Source organism: Sitodiplosis mosellana, unplaced genomic scaffold (assembly GCF_009176505.1).
Source record: "Sitodiplosis mosellana isolate CC-2019 unplaced genomic scaffold, AAFC_SMos_1.0 Smas_scaffold_6181, whole genome shotgun sequence".
In the NCBI taxonomy this organism is placed as follows: Eukaryota; Metazoa; Arthropoda; class Insecta; order Diptera; family Cecidomyiidae; genus Sitodiplosis; species Sitodiplosis mosellana.
Genome location: NW_022601422.1, coordinates 890,712 through 910,688, shown reverse-complemented (window position 1 = coordinate 910,688; position 19,977 = coordinate 890,712). Strand labels below are relative to the sequence as shown.

The 19,977-nt window shown below is 35.8% G+C and overlaps 1 protein-coding gene across 5 annotated transcripts in view; it reads right to left on the bottom strand.

The window, feature by feature from the left end:
* The window catches only part of LOC129576133 (protein slit), a 300,168-nt gene that overhangs the window by 130,216 nt on the left and 149,975 nt on the right, over nt 1-19,977 (bottom strand). For all 5 annotated transcript variants that reach the window (XM_055460719.1, XM_055460723.1, XM_055460724.1 and 2 more), the window contains one exon: nt 518-591. The gene's annotated coding sequence lies outside the window, so the exon portion shown is untranslated. The remainder of the gene's footprint in view (nt 1-517; nt 592-19,977) is intronic.

Genomic DNA, 19,977 nt, shown 5'->3' with positions numbered 1-19,977 from the left:
ACGAGATGAGCAGCTGAGGTATGGGCGATAACAAGAAACGAAGGTGAATTTCAATTGAAGCTTATTATTCAATTTCCGGAGCGAAGAACTCACTCTCAATCTTTAACTGTCCACTTTTACCATTCCTCTAGTTGTTGCTTTCGATTTTCATAAGGAAACATGAACGTGTTCACCTTGTTTGAAGTTAAACGAAAATGATTGGGTTTAATCAATTTTCATTTTCCTTCGTATCAATAGACTAATCGTTTCGCATTTTGTTTGTAATTTGCAGCTGATGACAGCGACAATTCTCCTGAGAGAACAACGTCAGCTAAATCAACGCGCTGCTCTTCAAATTGAACCGTTCTAGCGTGCGTCTGTAATGCATGCATTTGACTGATTTTGAAAATATTGAAAATATTTTTATCAATTTTTCATTTGCTCTTTGAAAATTAATCAAAGTGTAAACACTAGACACTTAGTTTCCGAACCTTTGGGCACAAGCCGTAAAAACATATATCCAAAAAAAAAAACTTACTTGTTATTTGAATCCTTTGCCTTCGTCGTGATAAAGTTAGAATTGGGTGAGGCAGTCGTCTCCAATCGTATGTACTGCAAAAGAGTGGAGAAAGAGAGGAGAAAGAAGAAATACATCGTCAAAATGAGCGCATAAAAGGAGTTTAAAAGAGAATAAATGCCTGCAATATATCACATTAAATATAAAATTTATTTAGCATTTTAAGTACATGCCACTGTGAACATATGTGCACCGCAAGCGTGTAGCACACAGACATGCGGCAAACGATGTATGTCGACGTCACACGGATATTTTTGGAATATAAATGAACCTACAATTAAAACTTGCACCATTTTTTTTTTGTTGCTTTCTCTACTTTCAAGAACAAGTACAATGTACATTTTCGGTTGTGTTTCACTTTGAAGTCAAGAACAAATCTAATTTCAAGCCAATTTATAGGAAAACAGAAAAAAAACGACGACGAAAATGAAATTTTTTGAAGAAGATTATAAAAAAAAAAAAAACAGATTGTATAAAGTCATGAGGTACTGATCTGATTAAATAGATAGAATAAATTGTAAAATGAATATGTCAATATCGAAACGAATACAACTAAATGGTAACCTAATTCATACAAACATGCATATTTTTATGAAATGTAGATAAAAAGCCTAGTGGCGAAGCGTTACGAGTACGCGTAGTACTACGTTCACTAATTCCCTAAACGTAGTGGTTCGTAGTGGTACGCGTAGTCGTAACGCTTCGCCACTATGATAAAAAGTGTCGAAATTTACGTGTGTTTTCAAAATGTAGATGTTTCATTTTAATAAATTTCAAATTGAAGTTGAACAATTGCGCTCCCACATTCAATTCCATCGTCTCAAAATCACCAAATGAAATCTCTCTTCGAATGCCTTGAAGGCAATGTTTCAAACATTTTTATGAAATGCGGTAAATTATTCATCCGATGAATGGAATAATAAAAAAAGATTCGATGCGTCTGAAAAAATTGGACAGATCAATCGAATTTGAATGCGAAAATTGCACAAAGCAATTCTATGCATTCATTCGTTTTGAACATATTTTCATAAAAATTAAGCATGAATCTATTGAAAAAAGAACATGTGTATCGTTGCATGATCAAATGCAATGGTTTTAGCACTTTTAGCCAAAGGGGAAATTGGTACGTTTTAATTGAGAAATCGAATTCTAGCTAAAATGGCTATGAGTGTATAAAATTGGTATTTATTCGTAGATAAACATTGGAATATTTCGAATGCAAATGGTGTGAGCTAGAATACTTTTTTTTTCTATTGCTATGATTCAGTGGGTGGCTACATCGATTGCTCTCATAATCATTTGCAGGTGTCTCCCCATTTGTATCATGTGTTTGTTCGCCGGGGAAAAAAAACAAAATGCTTTCGGTAGCTGAATTTAACGACCACACTCGTCCTAAAGCGAAAAATAATGAATGGAAAATTGAAGCGGTATTTCTGGGCGCAATTGGAAAGCGATTAACTGAAATGGCCATTTAATGAGTTGTGTTGCAGTGCCGAGCGAATGGGATGGGGGCGTGTTGATTGGATTTTGCAAAAATATTTCCGTAATGACCGCTAAATCGTCGATAATAAACAGGTTCCGTCTCAAGTAAACAAATATACATTTGAGACCAAGATGAATGATAATTGAAATGGGTTTAGAGAACGGTTTCTTCGAAAAGCAAAAAAAAAGAAGAAAAAACGTGCACCGATCGCTTTTATTTTTCTTCTTTTTCTTTATTCATTTGGATGTTTGTCAGGAATTTTAATTGAACGTTTGAATTACGATTATTGAATCTGTGCCATCACAAAATTGGAATCGATTGGCGCAATTGAAAGGAAAGCAACAGCACAAACATCGAGTGCAATCTAAAACCTTGATCGAACGAAGAATAATTATATTATACTATAATTTTTATGAGTGCATTGTTTGTTTTTACCCAGTCAAACAAATACAACAACGTAAATGAAAATAAAAAACAACATATAAGTAAGTCAAAATGCACAAGACTTTTACGAGATCCGTTTCATAAAACTGAGGCAAAATTAAAAGTAGAAGTTTATTAGATGCACGTTGTGCACGAAACTACAAGTCAAGCAAGAGCAACGCCAATGAAATTGCAATAGAATCATATTTGCCGCTCGTCGTTAAATAATTTATGGCCGAGATATAGAGTGCAACACAGCGCAAGAGATATAGCGAGAGTGTGATAGACGAATGTAACGGGTTATTCGCAATGGTGACGCAACTAAATGAATTCCCTTCGTGCACTTGAATGTTTTTATTATATCTCCAAGCTTTTCTCTTTCTCGCACTGACTCTCTCGTCAACTCCGAACATAGACCAAATAAATTAATGTACGGCAATTAATTATCCATGGCTCTTATCTTCTGAATGTGAAATGGATGTGTTTACTTTGGGAGACGAAGTAGGAGTTCTCGAAACCATTATGATTTCGAATAAACGCCGCACATCAATTCTGAATGTACGTTACCAAAACACAACAATAATCAAATCGAAAATATGAAATTGTGCTGCTGCAATGAGTCGAAACAAGTGTCCAACCGATATGCAACGGCAAGCAAAAATTGTAGTTCGCGCATACTAGAATGATGTACGGGTCATATCATTAATAAATCTGAATCGAAGTGAACGAAGTGAAAAAAAGGGACTGAACAACGAGCATACCGCATTCATGTGTTATTTTAATATGCGCACGCCTGTCATAAAAATGGCAATTCTAGACGGTTTTGATTTTGAGATCGGGCCAACGGCCAGAGAAGGTATAAAGAAGAGAACTAATAACCGTTTGTCATGTATCTTGGTAAAAAAAAGAAATGAAATCGAATCAAATAACACTTGGCGAGCACACGGAATCGGTTTGGCTGTTGATATTGTTGGTACGGTGTTTATTGTATTCAATCAGTATGATACTGAATCCGAATAGATTGGATTTGTCGGTCAGAGCAAGTGATACTGGTACGATGAAAAATCGCTGCTGTAAATTTTTAATGATAATTAATAATTTATTTCTTCTGCGTGGTATTTCTGCTTGTTTTGTTTGTTCACTCTTCTCGATCATTGGAAAATGGACACACATCTCACGAGCTCACATTATGATGAGAAATGACTTGCCTGAGAAGAATGATGGATGAGCAAAGTAAACAAATGTTTCCTTCTTGAATGCGATCAGCGCGCGAGAACGACCAGAAAAATGAAAAAAAAAAAAAAACCGGTTAAACTGAAGAGCACTTGGCCTGAGATGGCGTTAGACACTCTAAACACATATCGTCATGTTTTCTCCTGCTTTTGACTCGTATGCGGATTTTTTTGAAGCTAGTGTTTCGATTGCTGTTCATTTTGATTTAGATCTCAGGTTTTTATTTGCTCTATCTATCTTTAGCCCTTCACGTGGAATTCATTCGTATTGTTTGAATCCACACTGCATTCCATTTTGGACGACTAAATGCGTGCGGTGGAACAATAGCAACAGAAGCAGCAGCAGCAGAACGGAGAGAGAAATGCCAACGAAAATTTGGCAGTCGACATCGTTATTAGATCAGCATTGTACATGCAACAACTGCATTCGGTTCCATTCCAAAGGCACACCAGCCGAAGAAATTTTGAACCAATGCGCTCTGCTTCCATTTGGTATTTTCCAAGAATGCATAACCAGAAATACTGTAGCCATTATATCCGACAACATGCACAAAGAATGCCCTGTGATGCATTTCACTTTGGAAATAGACTTACAATTAATCGCGAGATAGAGAGAAGTACCATTAATAAACTCAATAAAATACCGATTTTTCTCGCCAATGAGTAGGACTGAACATACTTTTTTTTTGTCGTCATTGAAGTATCGATAGTTATTTCGAATAACATGTGATTTTCAGTGACTTGAAATATTGCCAGACTCCATATTCATGTTCAACAATTCAATAGTCATTTTACTGTTTTATTTTCTCATTCTCATTGTATTTTCATTCAACTCGGCGAGTTTACCTTGCAATATTCATTTTTTGTCGGCGCAAATGTCTTGTTGCACACAAAATCTAGTGCAGTTTATAATCGATGGGACATTGCAATAAAATATGTGAAACATTTCGTTTACCTACGCAGTACAATGCGACCATTCAGTCTTTCGACAAACGAAAGGAATGTTTCCAGCGTTTATTTATGTAAAGGATTGAAAGCGCGCGAGTGAGTGCTCGCGTACACACCAAAATCAATGTTGTTCGACACTGTGTTCGCACACTCGGAACAATGCTCTCTCTCTCTCTCTCTCTTTCATTTTTGACGTAGAAATAACATAACGAAATAGTTATGCGCACGCCAGTGAATGTAAATACTCAGGCATCTGCTGTTGTCGCAACCTTTACTTTTGGCCGGCGCAAGATAGCGGTGGCGCCTAAATAAGATGTATTAGCAATTTGCGGCATTTTTAAGAACTATCAATACTTGTTGTTGTTGTCATGAATTTCGCAACAACAAGAAGTATTGATAGTTCCTAAACTTGCCGCAGACTCTATTTAGGCGCCACCGCTACTCACTGTCACGTCAAATACATTGGTTCTTATGGCAGAGAAGCACAGGTTGTGTTGTCGTTGCTGTCGTTGCTAAATTTTATTATTGATGCGTTGCATTGGTTTTTGATGCATAAAATTCATGCAATTGCATAAATGCGAATAATAAAAACTGAGGTGCATTCAATAAATTGCTCTTGTAAACGGAGAAACGAAGAGTGTGCAGAACGTAGAAATAGACAAACTCGTTACAAAGAGGTTAAATGCTTTTTTGTCGGGAGAAAAAGATAGAGCGTACAAAAAGAAGAAAACAAAAGAGTTTGACACGACGCAATCCAATCTAATTTTATTCCATAGTGCTTGTTACTGTCTAGCCTCAGTGCGCCGCTCATTTCAATTCCGAGAAATTGCGCGCCAGCGGAAGAAAGGGAGAAGAGAACAAGATAGAATGAAAGAAAAAAATTGCATGAAAGAATGTGGCCACTTCAGAGTTGAATTTGAGAGCCAGTTACGTAGCACACACACATATACAACATTGACAACGATGACAAGATACAATTAAAGGCGTCAATGGCATTAAAAAATATGTGCTACATGAATGCTTGATGCGTGTGGGTGGCTTAAATATATACTGTCAAAATCCCAAGATTTATGCAAGAAAATTGTATAAATTTCGTGCAATTCCGAATGGACCATTTTCAATCGTCGACCGACCTTCTCTCCACCAACGAAACCGAGATGGTGCTTCACTTTTTTTTTCTTTCCATCATTGGGATGAGCAAATTCAGAGCATCTTTATGCCGTGCGACACATACATAGACGCACTTCGCTGATGTCTTTCAATATAATTTTGTTGTTGTTCGTGTTTCTTTCTTGACAAGTGTCAGCTACTGTGATCGGTTTTGGCAAAATGAAACCACCAAAACTTGAAGCCAAGTGCTGTTGACAGTCGAAACCAAATTTCCACCCGCCACATCGATTATGACGATGGCGACAAAATTTGCCATTCAAACACATCTTCGTGTCACTTAAAATGGCGTTAACTCTTGGTGAACGTTCACCATAATCTTCATCCCCTTTTTTACGTATTCATTCAATTGATATTTGACAAAAAAAATTTCTTCTTTTTTTCAAATTTATTATCCTTTTTTAGATAGTTGAACTAAATTTCGATAAAAATTGCAATATTTTCGTTCCCATTCCCATAGCCGAATACCATGTTGAAGGCTGAAAAGTTTTCCTCGAGCGAAATTTCAAAGCAAAAAAGAAAAAGAAAAGACGTTTCATAACAGTTGAACAGTGGTTTTGTTGCTTCTCGAGCATCCATGGGTTAATTCGGGTATGAACGAAAATAAAAACCATGTTTTGAAAAGTGTGGCTGTAGAAGCAATCGTTAAGCAAAATTGTCGCAAAAGTGCTTTGTTTCAATGTACAATTAAATTAAATTTTGGTGGTGATTCGTTGTTGTCGAAATTATCATTTTTGGCAAATCGGATGGCCACTCCATTAAAAATAACACACACGAATACATATACGCCCGCATAGTGTGGGAGCTCATAAGGCGCTGCTAATGGATGTTGATTTGATAGACGATGTTCGCATTACATTTTGTGTGTGTATGCTAACCTTTCATTACTCTTTTGTCATTTAGCCCAGCCATTACACATTCCATTCGAATCCTATTTCAAAAGCATCCCCCGCTCCTCTCATATATGTTGCCATTGAATTGGATACTCACGGCTCGGTTCTCTTCGTTTTTCGGAGAAATGGTTGGATTTTCATTAGCATTTCCATTGAATTGTTGTTGTTGTTGTTGTTGTTGTTGTAGCTTGTTCTGATTGCTATTCGCCACCATTGAAACATGTGTTAATCGGATTTTAACATCCATTATGTTAATTTCGATTCGCGTCAGAAAAGCAAACGGGGATATCCGGATGCCATTGGTTGTATGTGTATGTGTGTGTTGTCTTCGATTTTTGTTTTGCTTCCATAAGCAGCGAAAACATCTTAAATTACTTGACGAAACGGAATTTGGATGATGATGACGACGACGGTATTATGAGTTGTATGTTGAACCGATTCGGTGATGTATGAAATATTTGGGTACATATGCTTTTTCGCACCAATTTGTGTGCCATACACATATGTTAAATAAAGCAGAGACGAGAGCCGAAAAGTAGAGCCATTCCAAATGAAAATTTCCATGAACCTGATGTAAAATACGGTCGAATTTTAATTTTATGTGTCAATTGTTTTGAATACTCTCCGTTTACGAAGTGTTTTGCGTCTTTGAAAGCATTTCATGCTAACCAGAGATTATGTAATGAATTATCAAACTATTATTTGATTTTTCGATGCATTAACGTCTATTGTTTCGCATGCGGTTGCAAGTGATTATGAATTTTAGCACTTGCCTTGAAAAACCGTCAATGCTTGCACAGTTGCAACTATAATGGTTTATAACACGGTTGTGAAGGTTTACCTTCAAGCATCGATGTTCATTGTTGTGTTACCATTTGGGTGTTTGATTTGAAGAACATATGAAATGTCAGAAATGACAGAGCATCGATTCGGGATTTTGGGTGAAAATGAAGGGAAAACTTAATATCACTAGATTGGGATTCGGTTAACTTTGTTCATATCATTCGGTTGTGCTCTCCTGTGTGTATGGTTTTTTTTTTTGCGTCGCGTCGTATTGTGTCGAAATAAATCAATGCAGCCGTGGTACATTCAATGTTTAATACCCAAGTAAATACAGAAAATTTTCGTTCGATCCGTTTATTTATGAGGAAAAATAAGGTGATAACTATGTGGCTTTTGGATATCGATGGCATTCTCTCTCGTTGATGTTCAAAGGGAGATCGTAATGGAATGGTACACACGCAGTCATTTCAGTATTCTTTTTCGGGGGCTCTATCTTCCATTTTTACCAAAAGTGCGATGGAGTGTGAATGCTTAAAGAGGGTGCAGACATTTCGAAAAAATGTTGTTAAACATGTAATTTGACAGAAGAAAATGTGTGCGCCACGTAGAAAGAAGTGAAAAAAGCGATGGAGAGAAGAGAAAAAATTGGTAAAAGGTACATGTGAGATGTTGTTGAATTATATTGTGTGCGTTCCTCACATTGGCCATCCATCACCGCACTGACGTGCATACTGCACATACGCACTCAAGTACACGCACACACATAATTCTTTTTCTTATTCTCTCATTCGTCCGCACATAAAGAACACACACACCCACACTCACACACACACACAATCGCATCCGCTTATCGCACATAAATTTATGATAAAATAGGGAGCCGTATCACCATCAAGTAGATCACATTAATAATTATAAATTACAATATCAAAGTGAATGAGTGTTTCACATTCACATTTCGCATTATCTGTACGTTATTGCTGTTGCTATTTATGCTGGTGTTGTCGCAACCACGGGAATCATTGCATACATTTTTGTTGTGTGAAGAATTTTTGGCATATAGCACATCTGCATGGTTTTTTCCTCGTCTCTTCACGTGTTTTTGAACACTTCTTCTTTTGGCTGTCGGTATAGTTGGTGTTTTTGTGTGTGTGTGTGTATGTGTGCAGGGCTTTGAGTTATGAAACTTATTTAAAAGTCATGGGCAGAGACTTGATACCCAAGCATATCTTGGTTCGTTCAACAATTTACATGTTTTTGCAATTCAATCGTATCGACTCGGTGTCATGAAGTGAAATTATTTCCTCTTGTGGGTTTCCAACTGGTGCTACTTGCTGGCTGGCTGGATGACTGACTCCCTCTCTTTCTGTCGAAACAAATAGGGAGATTTCCACAGCAAATTTTATTCAAATAGGTAAAACAGGGATTAAGTTATTTCGAATAATAATTTTTTGTTTTCGTTCGTCTTCTTCTCGCTGTTGAAACCACGTTCTGTTAAGCACCACTGCAACACCCATATTTATCCTCTTTAAAGAACGAATCTTCCCAAAAGTCCATGCTCATCCGAGAAGAAGAGAGTATGCTAAACCCTTGTTTAGAACTCATCAGTTGAAGATGCAGCTGGAAGATGAAGAGCATCTCATTTCATGTCTTAACTATTGAACATTTCAACGTGAAATTATTGAAAAATTGTGACTTTAAGGGATTTGAGCGTTGGCTATACGGCACAAACAAAATTATCCACTAGATTTTCTCGAATAGATATAAATGCCCCAAAAAAAGTATGTTCGCATTTTGATGGGTGATTACATTTTCCCTTCAATGTTGCCGTAATTTAAATTATTATCTCTCAACTAGCGCAATGCCGCTGAAAATGCAATTGCATTTACATCGCGACATGGAGGGTTGTCGATGGCCCCTTTCTGCCGAGTACTAGTTTATAACCGTCGTCGTCTTTTTTTTTCACTTTTCTAATTTCACTCAATTGGAGTTGAATGAAGAGTGAGAGAGTGGCGTAATGAATTTATGGAAATCAAAGCGAAGCACCGAGAGCAAGAGCAACAACAACCTGATGGGTGTATACTAAATGCATTATCGGGCGCGTGTTCATAATTCATTTTGGTTTGTCGTTTGTGTTGCACCATTCGAAAATTCCCTTTTTGTGACCGTTATCAAATCCAATTTCATTTGCATCCGTGCAGCACAGTTATTTACTTAAAATACGGTCGCGCGCAGCAGCGCACGAGCGCTCATAACATTTAAATTCAATGCGAACAACGACACAGCCATTAAAAAGATATTTATGACAGATATTTTCTTTTATTTCTCATTAGATCGGTATACATAGCATTTTTCGGACGATTATGATCACCTATTTTGTAAATGAAACGCTTTTATTTCTCGGATGACATTTTTTCCGTCTTCTTCTTCTTCTTCTTCTTCTTTTCCAACCTGTTTCTGATTTCGACTAATTTCTATTAAATTAAAGTCCAATAAAAATAAATTAAAACACATTTTGTTCGAAATGAAAAATTACGAACAAATATTATGGAAACAAACGATAATTTTGGTTGAAGGGCCGCCGCCTTAATGTGAATTGATTCGAGTTTTGTTGAAAAATTAGCCTCAATGTGTGACAGACAGAGAAACAAGTTTCTTTCGAATCGATTTTATGCATGCATTATGTGCTCGTCATAGTCATATCAATATACAATACACTACGATCGCATTAATTTCAACTTCATTAACAGCAGCAGCAACAATAGCGACTGCCGCTGTGCGGTGGTGTGGTGGGCGATCCAAATTGTCTCTAACATTACGTAGATCTGTCAAACTAATAACATGAACAATACTATCGTTGGTCTATCTAATAGCACCGGTTGTTGTTGTCATCGTCCAATGAACTGACTGGTTTTAGTCGTAAGTTTATAGAGCATACTCATGCCATAGACTACGCATCCACACTCGTCGAAAGGTCTTTATGGAAATACCAACGCACAATGAATTGCATCTATTCGAGCAGTAACATTCCAATTGGTTTTTCTCAAGTTCTGTGTCTATGCCATGGTTCTAGTTTACCCGAAAGGTAGCACATTGAAACTGAATAGTATGCTATTCAAAATTGGATTCAAAAGACTTGGAGCAACCAAATTATTGAGTTTATTAAATATGCCTTCTCCAATCAAATACCATGTCCGTACTGGTTGGATCATACATTCTTTTTCATTGTTCACTTCTTCAGCTACTGGATCAGCATTTTTTGCCTTCTTCTTTGCTCAATTCATGTTCATTTATTTGTTTTGTTTTGCCCACAGCTCTTCGGATGAAATGCAAAAGTGCATCGTGTGATCGAATAAAAACTCACTGCATACTAGCATTTCAAACGTTCTATCGACCAGGGCTTAAGAATCGCACATTCAGTTCACAGTACTACTCATTTCAATGAGAGCCACAGCGCTCGTGTGCGATGTTTTTCTCATATAAACTGAGTTGTGTGCGCACACCGCTCACTTGCTTCTCCTTTGCTTCGTTCGGTCACATCCGCATGCAAACCAATACAATTTTTGTTGATTATACTGCTTCTTCTTCTTCTCACTATGGACGCCGCCATTGTTATGAAAATGTTGAGAAATGAGTGTATTTAATGAAATACCAACATCCGCGTAAGGCCATACAAAATAATTATATTTTCGAAATTCGTTATTTAAATATTATAAATAAACATTTTTTCTAAGTATGCACCAAATTATACATTAAAAATATATTTATTTATACCAATTTGATACGAATTCCAAAAACATATTTATTTAGGAAATTGACATTTTATTAAACGCAGCCTTTCTGATCATGAAAATAGTGAACAATACAGCGGCACCTGGGGACTAAGTGCAACGTGTCATACTTTCAAGGTTTGAATTACACAGACGCATACTTGTTACAGCAAACTATGTGTATGATTCTCTATTTCTCCAACCAGTCGCCAGGTGACGCTTTATTGTTCTTGTTTGACGTTTCCTATCTATTTGTACAGACGATCAGAGAGGCTGATTAAACGCACTCATTTTTCAACATTTTAACAACAATGGCGGCGTCCGTAGTGTGAAGAAATGAAAAGAAGAAGCAGTCTCGTTCAAGCAATCGCATACGGATGTTCGGTCAAAACAAATAAGAAGAAGTAGAAGTAGTAGCTTCTACATAGCCGAAATACAGGCACGAACAATTTTTTTCTATTCTGCGTGTCTGCTGTGAGTATTTGAGCGCACATTGAACGGACAGTGGTAAACTCATTTTTATTCGAGAATTTGTGAACTGTTCGTCGCTCATTGTGATGCATTGCGCTACTCACAGGGTTCACTCATTGCGATTCTTAAGCCCTGCTATCCACACATTTACGAGCTCGAAAGATATTTGGAACATGCATATGTTGTTTTTTTTATATATTGTCCTTTTCCTTCTTGTATGGAACTTAAGTAACTCCATCTATCGCTGCTTTGAAATTCAAATAATATTACAAGCATTTCCTTTTCCTTTTACTATTTAAACCTCATCCGTATAGATGGAGTTACTCCATTGACGTCCGAATGATCTCCATGAACAATTCATGAATGTGTGGATAGAACGTTTGATATACTGGCAGTCAATTCACGGGCTTGTGTGAAGAGAGGAGAATCGTGTAGTGCTTTGAATGTACCAGCATCAAGGAAATGACATGCATATTACGCAATCAGAAAATATGAAGTGAACATACATAAAAGTGCGAACACACACAGAGATAGAGAGAGCGAGAAAGGGCAAGAGCGAATCAAGCGCATTTCCTCCAACTAAAAATGTGTAACGCTGTACCAACTATATCATTTAAATTATGTACATACTCGGAAATAAATCCAATTGTCCTAAAATTAGTGAATCTTCTTTATTTTCTCTAGCGAAAAACTGTTTTCACTAGCGGCAGTGTTCAAATTTTTTTTTATTGGTGTGTTGCCCATGTACATAAACGTGCGTTAACACAAAATCTACTTTCTCACCCAGTCTTTATCTCTTTCTCTCTCTCTCTCTCTCTCTCTCTCTCTCTCTCTCTCTCACACACACACAGTCGAAAAACACTGAAAAATATGCCAAACTTTCAACTCACATTATGCATTTAAATGCAGAAACGTCATCATAAACATGCAAAAGCATGAGTTAACATCGAAATTAAATCGCTGCATGAAAACGATAAACGCCAGCTCGAGGAAATAAATTCGAAAGATGTAGAATATGCGAGAGAGAAAAAAGTGAAATGGAGAAGAGAGAGAGAGAAATAGATAGATGAAATTGGAAAAATAAAAAAGAATGAAAACGAGAGAGAGAGAGAGTCAAATAGAGCGAAAGAACTCAAATCAGATCAGGAGCAAAAATATTCCAGAGCATCCGTGTAATTTGATTTGTTGCCCAGGAGTATGAATGAAATGTAGGATAAAATTGACGAATTGCAACGTTTTTGGCGACACCAGATAGTTTTTCTGGTTTAGAAGGACATCGATGAAATAGCCAATGAAACGATCAAGCTCAATGCTGATTCAATTATATTGGCCACTGCCACACACTCTATATCTTCCACGTTAATGACGCACTGCAAACTCAAATTTACAATTTAGTGCAGCTCCAGAGTACATATTGGCATGGAAAAATATGCTTTGCGCACTGATTTCAACCGTTGTTACTGTTGCCACTTCTAACGTTGCAGTGTAATGCGAACAACATAAAAATCTATATACATAAAATTGAATGTCTATCTGTGTGTCGCGACTTGCGAGCGCTCGTCATGGCTTTGTTGTTACGTGTGCCGTTTGATTTTTGTAATTCATATTTGAAAGTTTAAAAAAAAAATCATGTTTTCTGTTACTATGAACAGCGTTTGGTTAAGATATCTATCTAAGATAAGATATTAAGATAAGATAAGATAGATAGTATCTATTATCTTATCTAGATAATTTTTCAAAAATGACGAAAATCTTATCTATTATCTATTCAGTTTTTTTTTTTCGACTATCTCTGCCGTTTTTTAGATAAAAATTAAGATATTTTACACACTACAGATTTGTCCTACTTGTTAAAAAAATATACACATCCCATTTATAGAAAAAAAATACGCTTCAAAATCAGGGTAAATCACGTAAATCTTCCAACTGAAATTTTTTGTTGATTGGGATATTTTTCAAAAATTAAAGTTTTTTGGCCAATTTTCGTGCATTTTTCACAGAACAAAATAAAATTGAAGAAAATTCATTAAATTGACATATGATTAAAGAATGATATATTTCTAAAAAGATTATCTTAAGATAGCTCAATGATATCTATCTTTTTCGGAAAAAAGATTAAAAAAAAGATAAATTTAAAAAAGATATCTAGATAGATTTGGACATTTTTGAGATTATCTCGTTTTTATCTAGATATTTTTTCTGGGACAGAGCCAAACGCTGACTATGAATCCAGTTGATAACCCTGAATTCTTTGGACACGAAGCGATAGCACTTCTAACCAGAATTCTTAGTTTTTCCATCGCCAAAAATTACAAAACTAAATCTGTTTCAATTTTGGATGTAACAAATTATTGGAAAAACTTATGTTCTGTCCATTTGATGATAAAACAGACAGGCGAACATTCAATTTTTAAGAGCGAAGCGAGTCGTATATAAAATCAACAATATAAGAGTCTAGTTAGCTTGAAATCAGAGTGGACACGTTAATTTCAAGCACAATCACATCACCCGGGACGTATACAAGGGCGTATAAAATAAAGTTGCTATTTAGATATCAAAATCTGCAGAAAATTGATATCATTCATCTAAAATCCATAGCCTTGATGTGGTAAATGCTAAAAGTAGCTGACTATTCACTTTGAAATATGTGATTCGTTGCAGTGCTACGTATATTTACAAACTACACGAGTAATGACACACAGCGGATCAAATACGATGTCTAAAAAGACACTGTCCATCGTACATATGTGTGAAAATGTTCATTTTATCATCCATCAACACCCCGGAAAGAGTGGCGTATAGCAACTGATTGAGAGAGAAAAAGCCGTCAAGCACTATTGGTAGACGCTTTTCAGGGAAACCGCAACGTTCTCATTTCTCAGGAACCATCACTGTCGTCATCGTTGCATGATTGCACTTTGGTCAGTTTGACGGCAATTCAATTTGACTGGTTTTCTCTTTTCAATTCTCTTGCTTTAATCTTTCGGCTGCATTTTTGGGTTCACTTCATCAACTCCAGCTAATATCAACTGATTAAAATTTCTTTTGCCTCCAACTCCGACCAGGCTCAGCCATGTGATGTGATTCAATCAAAACGCTTTCGATCGCACAAGGTATAAGCGCACCACAAACGTTTGGACCGACCGCTCAATTGATAGTATGTGTCGGTCCCGTTCTCCAATGCAATGCAATGCAACGTATTTTCAGCCAGACTCGTTGTATCGAATATGAATACAATTACAAAATGGGGTGATGGGATTTTTCGTCGATTTGCAAATGGTAAATATCTAGTGGTAAAATGAAAATGCACACGATTTGCTTGACAACAATTTCAATTACATGGCAAAATGTGTCACTAAATGCATCGGCCGTAATTTATTCCGATGGGATTACAGGTTTGCACATCACCATCAGTGGTACTGATCGGGGCGGGCAGTGCATTTTTCCGAACGTAAATCGGTCTTTTACAAGCGAGTTAGTGTAGAATTTCTCTCGTTTTCTCCTATTTAAGCAGCCAATGTGAAATTACCGCAGGAGCTCAGATTGCACTAACCGTTTCAAACGAGAGTAAATCAATTTCGCATCACAATAATATGGATATGATCAAACTCTGCCATTTGATGGTTTTTACGCTGAGATAAATCTCACTCGAAGCATATCAATATTTTGTATCCTTTCACTCGTCACTCTTACACTCTCTTTTTTCTCAGCGCAATAACATCTGTGTTTTTCTTCTCCCACTCTTTACACAAAAAAACCAATCTCATTTTTAAGGCCATCCACATCATATAAACTTCCTGGGGACCTGGATATTTGTACACGATTTTGTACACTGATCAAACAATATGTACACGAATGGGTTTTTCGTATATATAATACAAAATAGAAGCAAAAATGAACTGAAATTGGTTTCTTATAAACGCAACATGAATTGCCGCTTCAATAGAAATGCACCAGGAAAAATGGGAATTTGGAATGTGATTTTTTGTGTTTTTTTCTACGAAAATGATAAGTGACAATGAATTGGTAGATTCAGCGAAGTTTTGTGACTTCACCAATTTCATAACTTTGTTGAAGATTACATTCCATTAATTCTTATTATTTTTGGGGAAAATGCCAAAACCACATTCAAAACTTCCATTTTGATGATGCGTTTCTATTGAGTCATCGGATTCATGTTGCGCTTCAGTTCAAACCTAGGGGAATTTAACTCTTACGAGTTCAGCATGTTTTTTGCCAGTTTGCTTGATTCGCGGGAGTTCGACGCGTTCGTTGTACGTACTGACGCGCACGGTCACAAGTTTACACAAGTTTGTTTATGGTTTTGCGCGTTTTTCAAGTTGTTATTTGACAATTAAAACGCGTTTCAAGCTAAAAATCGGTTGTTTACGTGTATAAAGATTTTTCACATCCTTTCCAAAAGTTCAAAGATTTATATAATTATAAAATGGACAAAGGAAATATTTTTAAAGAGCTGGAGAAAGTGTTGAAGAAAAAGTTAATCCAGATATAATAAATGGAACGACTGATGTGTGCGCGTCGTCCAGCTACAAGTTTGCACACGAACTCGCGCGCGTTCGCGCATGTTGTTTTAATACGGAACTTGTCAACTGAGTGGAATCATGCAAGTTCTCTGGTGAATGTAACAATTTCGTGCGCGTTTATATCATTTTTTTACAAGTTTTCACGTAGTTAAATCCCCCTAGGTTCAAACACTCCTATACTCTCATTTTTATTCTCAGCAACATAAATAGAATATTAACAGGTGGTATATAAATTATGGGAGAGGTGATTGCTTCTGTGGACAGTAAAATTGCGATTGAAGCGAGTAGAATATTATTCGTGAAACATAAATTTGAAACTCCAAAATGTTTCCTAGTTGTGCCACGGTGCTTTGCATACTGTCATAATTTGCTTTTTGAAGTCACACACGCGGTTGTTTTAATGAATGAAGTATAAATATTTTCAATTATTTCAAACTCAACCTATTGAATATAATTAAACGGAATTTGCTTATTATGGACATTCGTTATTTTATCTGTTTGTTTTTTTGCCGATTAATATTTTTCATGATTTGGAAACATCAGGACTTCCCCACGCGCGTAGCGCGCGGAAACCTAGGCAGCCCTATATGCCATAGGCAAAGTGGTGGAAGAAGAATCGCAATTCCCAAATACGTAATGCTTATAAATTGTATGGTGTTTCCAATCTCACCACTTTTCACCACAAACAGTCGAAGCATTATTGTGAATGACGCATTACAAAGTGACTTTGACAACGAATGTCAGGTATAATATACCAGCATATCGCACACACACAGCTGCCGCACACACTTCTCTCGCGCGCAAACGGTTGCGTACACAGCCATCGCAACCAACTCAGGAACAAAACTTTGCTGTGAACGCAACCATTTGCGCACGAGAGAAGTATGTGCGGCAGCTGTGTGTGCGCGATATGCTGGCATATTATACCGATCCTTAAATATACGTGCTAAGGTATGCTATCACGAAGCCTTGTGCATGACAATTCAATGTTTCATGTGAAGGGAAGTATTTTTAAATCCTATTTAGATAAGAAATGGCAACCTGTTTCAATTTATTTTAACTCAAATATACGGAATTGTCAATTCTGAAGTCATTTTGTGGTGAAAATAATTCTTACCTATCAATTCAGATACAAAAATGACAATTTTATTCATCAGTGTATAATATGTCTAATTCGTGTACAAAATGACCAAAAAGTGTACAAAATGTTGAAATCGTGTACAAAGGGGATTTTCCCACCTTCCTGTTCTATTTGTGAGTCAATGAAGTGCTTCCTTTTGATTTTACATGAAAATATCGAATAAAATTCATCCTAATCTGAAACACCCCCTCCTCGAAATGCCAAGTCGTTTGATGAAATGGAAATATTCACGTTGGCTGCCGCTTATCAACATAACTCGACTCCTCTTTTATGGTAATTCCCAAGGGGCAAATCAAAAAGATTTTCACTCATCATGCGAAAATCGATTTTTTTCTCTCGCTTTGTTAATGGTAATCGCCCAAAACTTGCATTTTAGACAATCAAAATTCAATATTCAAAGGTTCAAACCATTTCGAATTCCATCGATGGATGGTGTGTGTGTGTGTGTGACGAAAATAAATAAAATGACACAATTTTGTCGTCAATCGACGTTCATTGATATAACAAATTTATTTAAAAAAAAGTATGATTTAGTGGTTGAACCGTAAAAAAATCCAATCATTTTTGTTTTGCTCATAAAAATTCAATCATTTTTCCTCGGGTTTAAACTGGAGAAAAATGTTGCTTTCGGCACTGCTGTTTATTTATGCATTCGATGCGTTGCATTATTCAAATCGAGGGGAAAACTGAACAACCTGATAAAAGGTCATTACCGTTTGTCAGATGTTGGTTATTATTTTTAGCCGGTCCATAGAAACATGCCGTCGAAAATGCGAACGATGACGACGAGATGAAAACACTTGAGAATAATAAATTTAGAATGAATTATTATTGTAAGCCCAAAAATGTTAAACATATTTTCGGAAATATTTTCATCCTGAATCATTGTGATCATCATTCATTGCGCTTTTCTTTCCCTTTCTCCCTCATTATCCTACAGACTCACTTTTTTAATATATCTTTTAATTAATAGTTAATCTTATTAGTATGTTATTGGCCAACATATTTCTTACGTTATGATGAAATTCTTTTTATCAGTTATCAATTATTAAGGTTTCGACACATTATTCAGGGCCGAAGAAAATATTTATTTGAATAAAAAATATTTAAATAAATATTTCGACGTTTTTTGGGAAAAAATATTTATTCAATTAAAAATATTCACGTAAATATTTTGGCGTTTTTGCATCTCAAAATCAATATTTTGTGCAAATATTTCTGAATCATATTTTCGACATGCAACGAAATCAATACAAATTTCTCTATTCTTCGAAAACATACAATTATACAAAATTTGCAAATTTATATTGTTGTCAAAACAAGTCAGTGAAATAAGTGAAATAAATGTCTGTATACAGCAAAATGATTTCTCATTCAAAATATTTATCTGAGTGTTTTCGTTTGCTGTTTTAATGTAACTAATCGCGAAGGACTGTTTTTGATTGTGTAGGCAGTACGGTTTAGCACTTCCAATCACATCTTGTGACGTCGAAGTAACTTTTCACATCACAAAGATGTTTTGAGTGACAACCTACGATCATTGTTGTTTGAAAACTTGAAAAAAATATGTTGCCAATGCTTGTAATCAGTTGGAATAGTGAAAGAGACACTTCAATAAATTCTTAGGAAGATCCAAGTATTGATTTTTCTCTTAAATATTTTATATTTATCGTAAATATTTTGCCATGTTTTTCGATTTAGCGTACATATTTTGGGCCTTTTTCAGAGATATTTAAATAAATATTTTGGCTGTTGAGCGTAAATATTTTCTTCGGCCCTGATTATTATTAGCTCATTTGAATGATAAATCAAAATAAATGTTTAATGTAAAAAACATACACATTTGTCGTCCATATCCAGTATCAATGATACCTTGAAAGTAGCGACAAATAGCGGTTTTGTCATAGCAGGCATTTGAGTACCATTACCTGTCAAATTTTTCAATATTTTACGTTGTTCAAATGAAGACCGCTGTGAGAGGGCAATACGGATTTGAATTGATATTGTTATAGAATAGAAGAACACTGACAGTCAAAGTCATATGAACCTTTTTTGCTATTTTTTGTTTGTTATATCCGTTATATCGCTTAACTAATTATAAAAAATAATTTAATATTAAGAGGAAATCTGCACGTTTGTCAGAAGTTGTGAAAATTCATTTATCGAAATTATAATATTTTCAAACCGATGACAGATATAAAATGTGTTATATTTCGCAAGATGAAAAACTACATGCATAGTGCAATCATTTTAAAGAGTATGTATGTGTGCGTGTGTGCAAAGTATTCAGAAATGGGAATATTATTATATTTAATAACGTCAGCACACTCTAATTGTCCATTGATTTTTGGCCCAGACAGACATAAATGCACAATAAAAAAACTCTTTAAAGTGCATTTTCAGTCGGTTTCTGATTTGCTTACACTACCAAATTACGTGCTTCATTGCATTCATATGAATAACAAATTAAAACTTATTAATGAGATTGCTTGGAGAACTCAAAAACCGGTTCAAAACACACTGTGTTGCGGAAGTGGTACTCATACAAAAAAAAAAGGAAAGAACA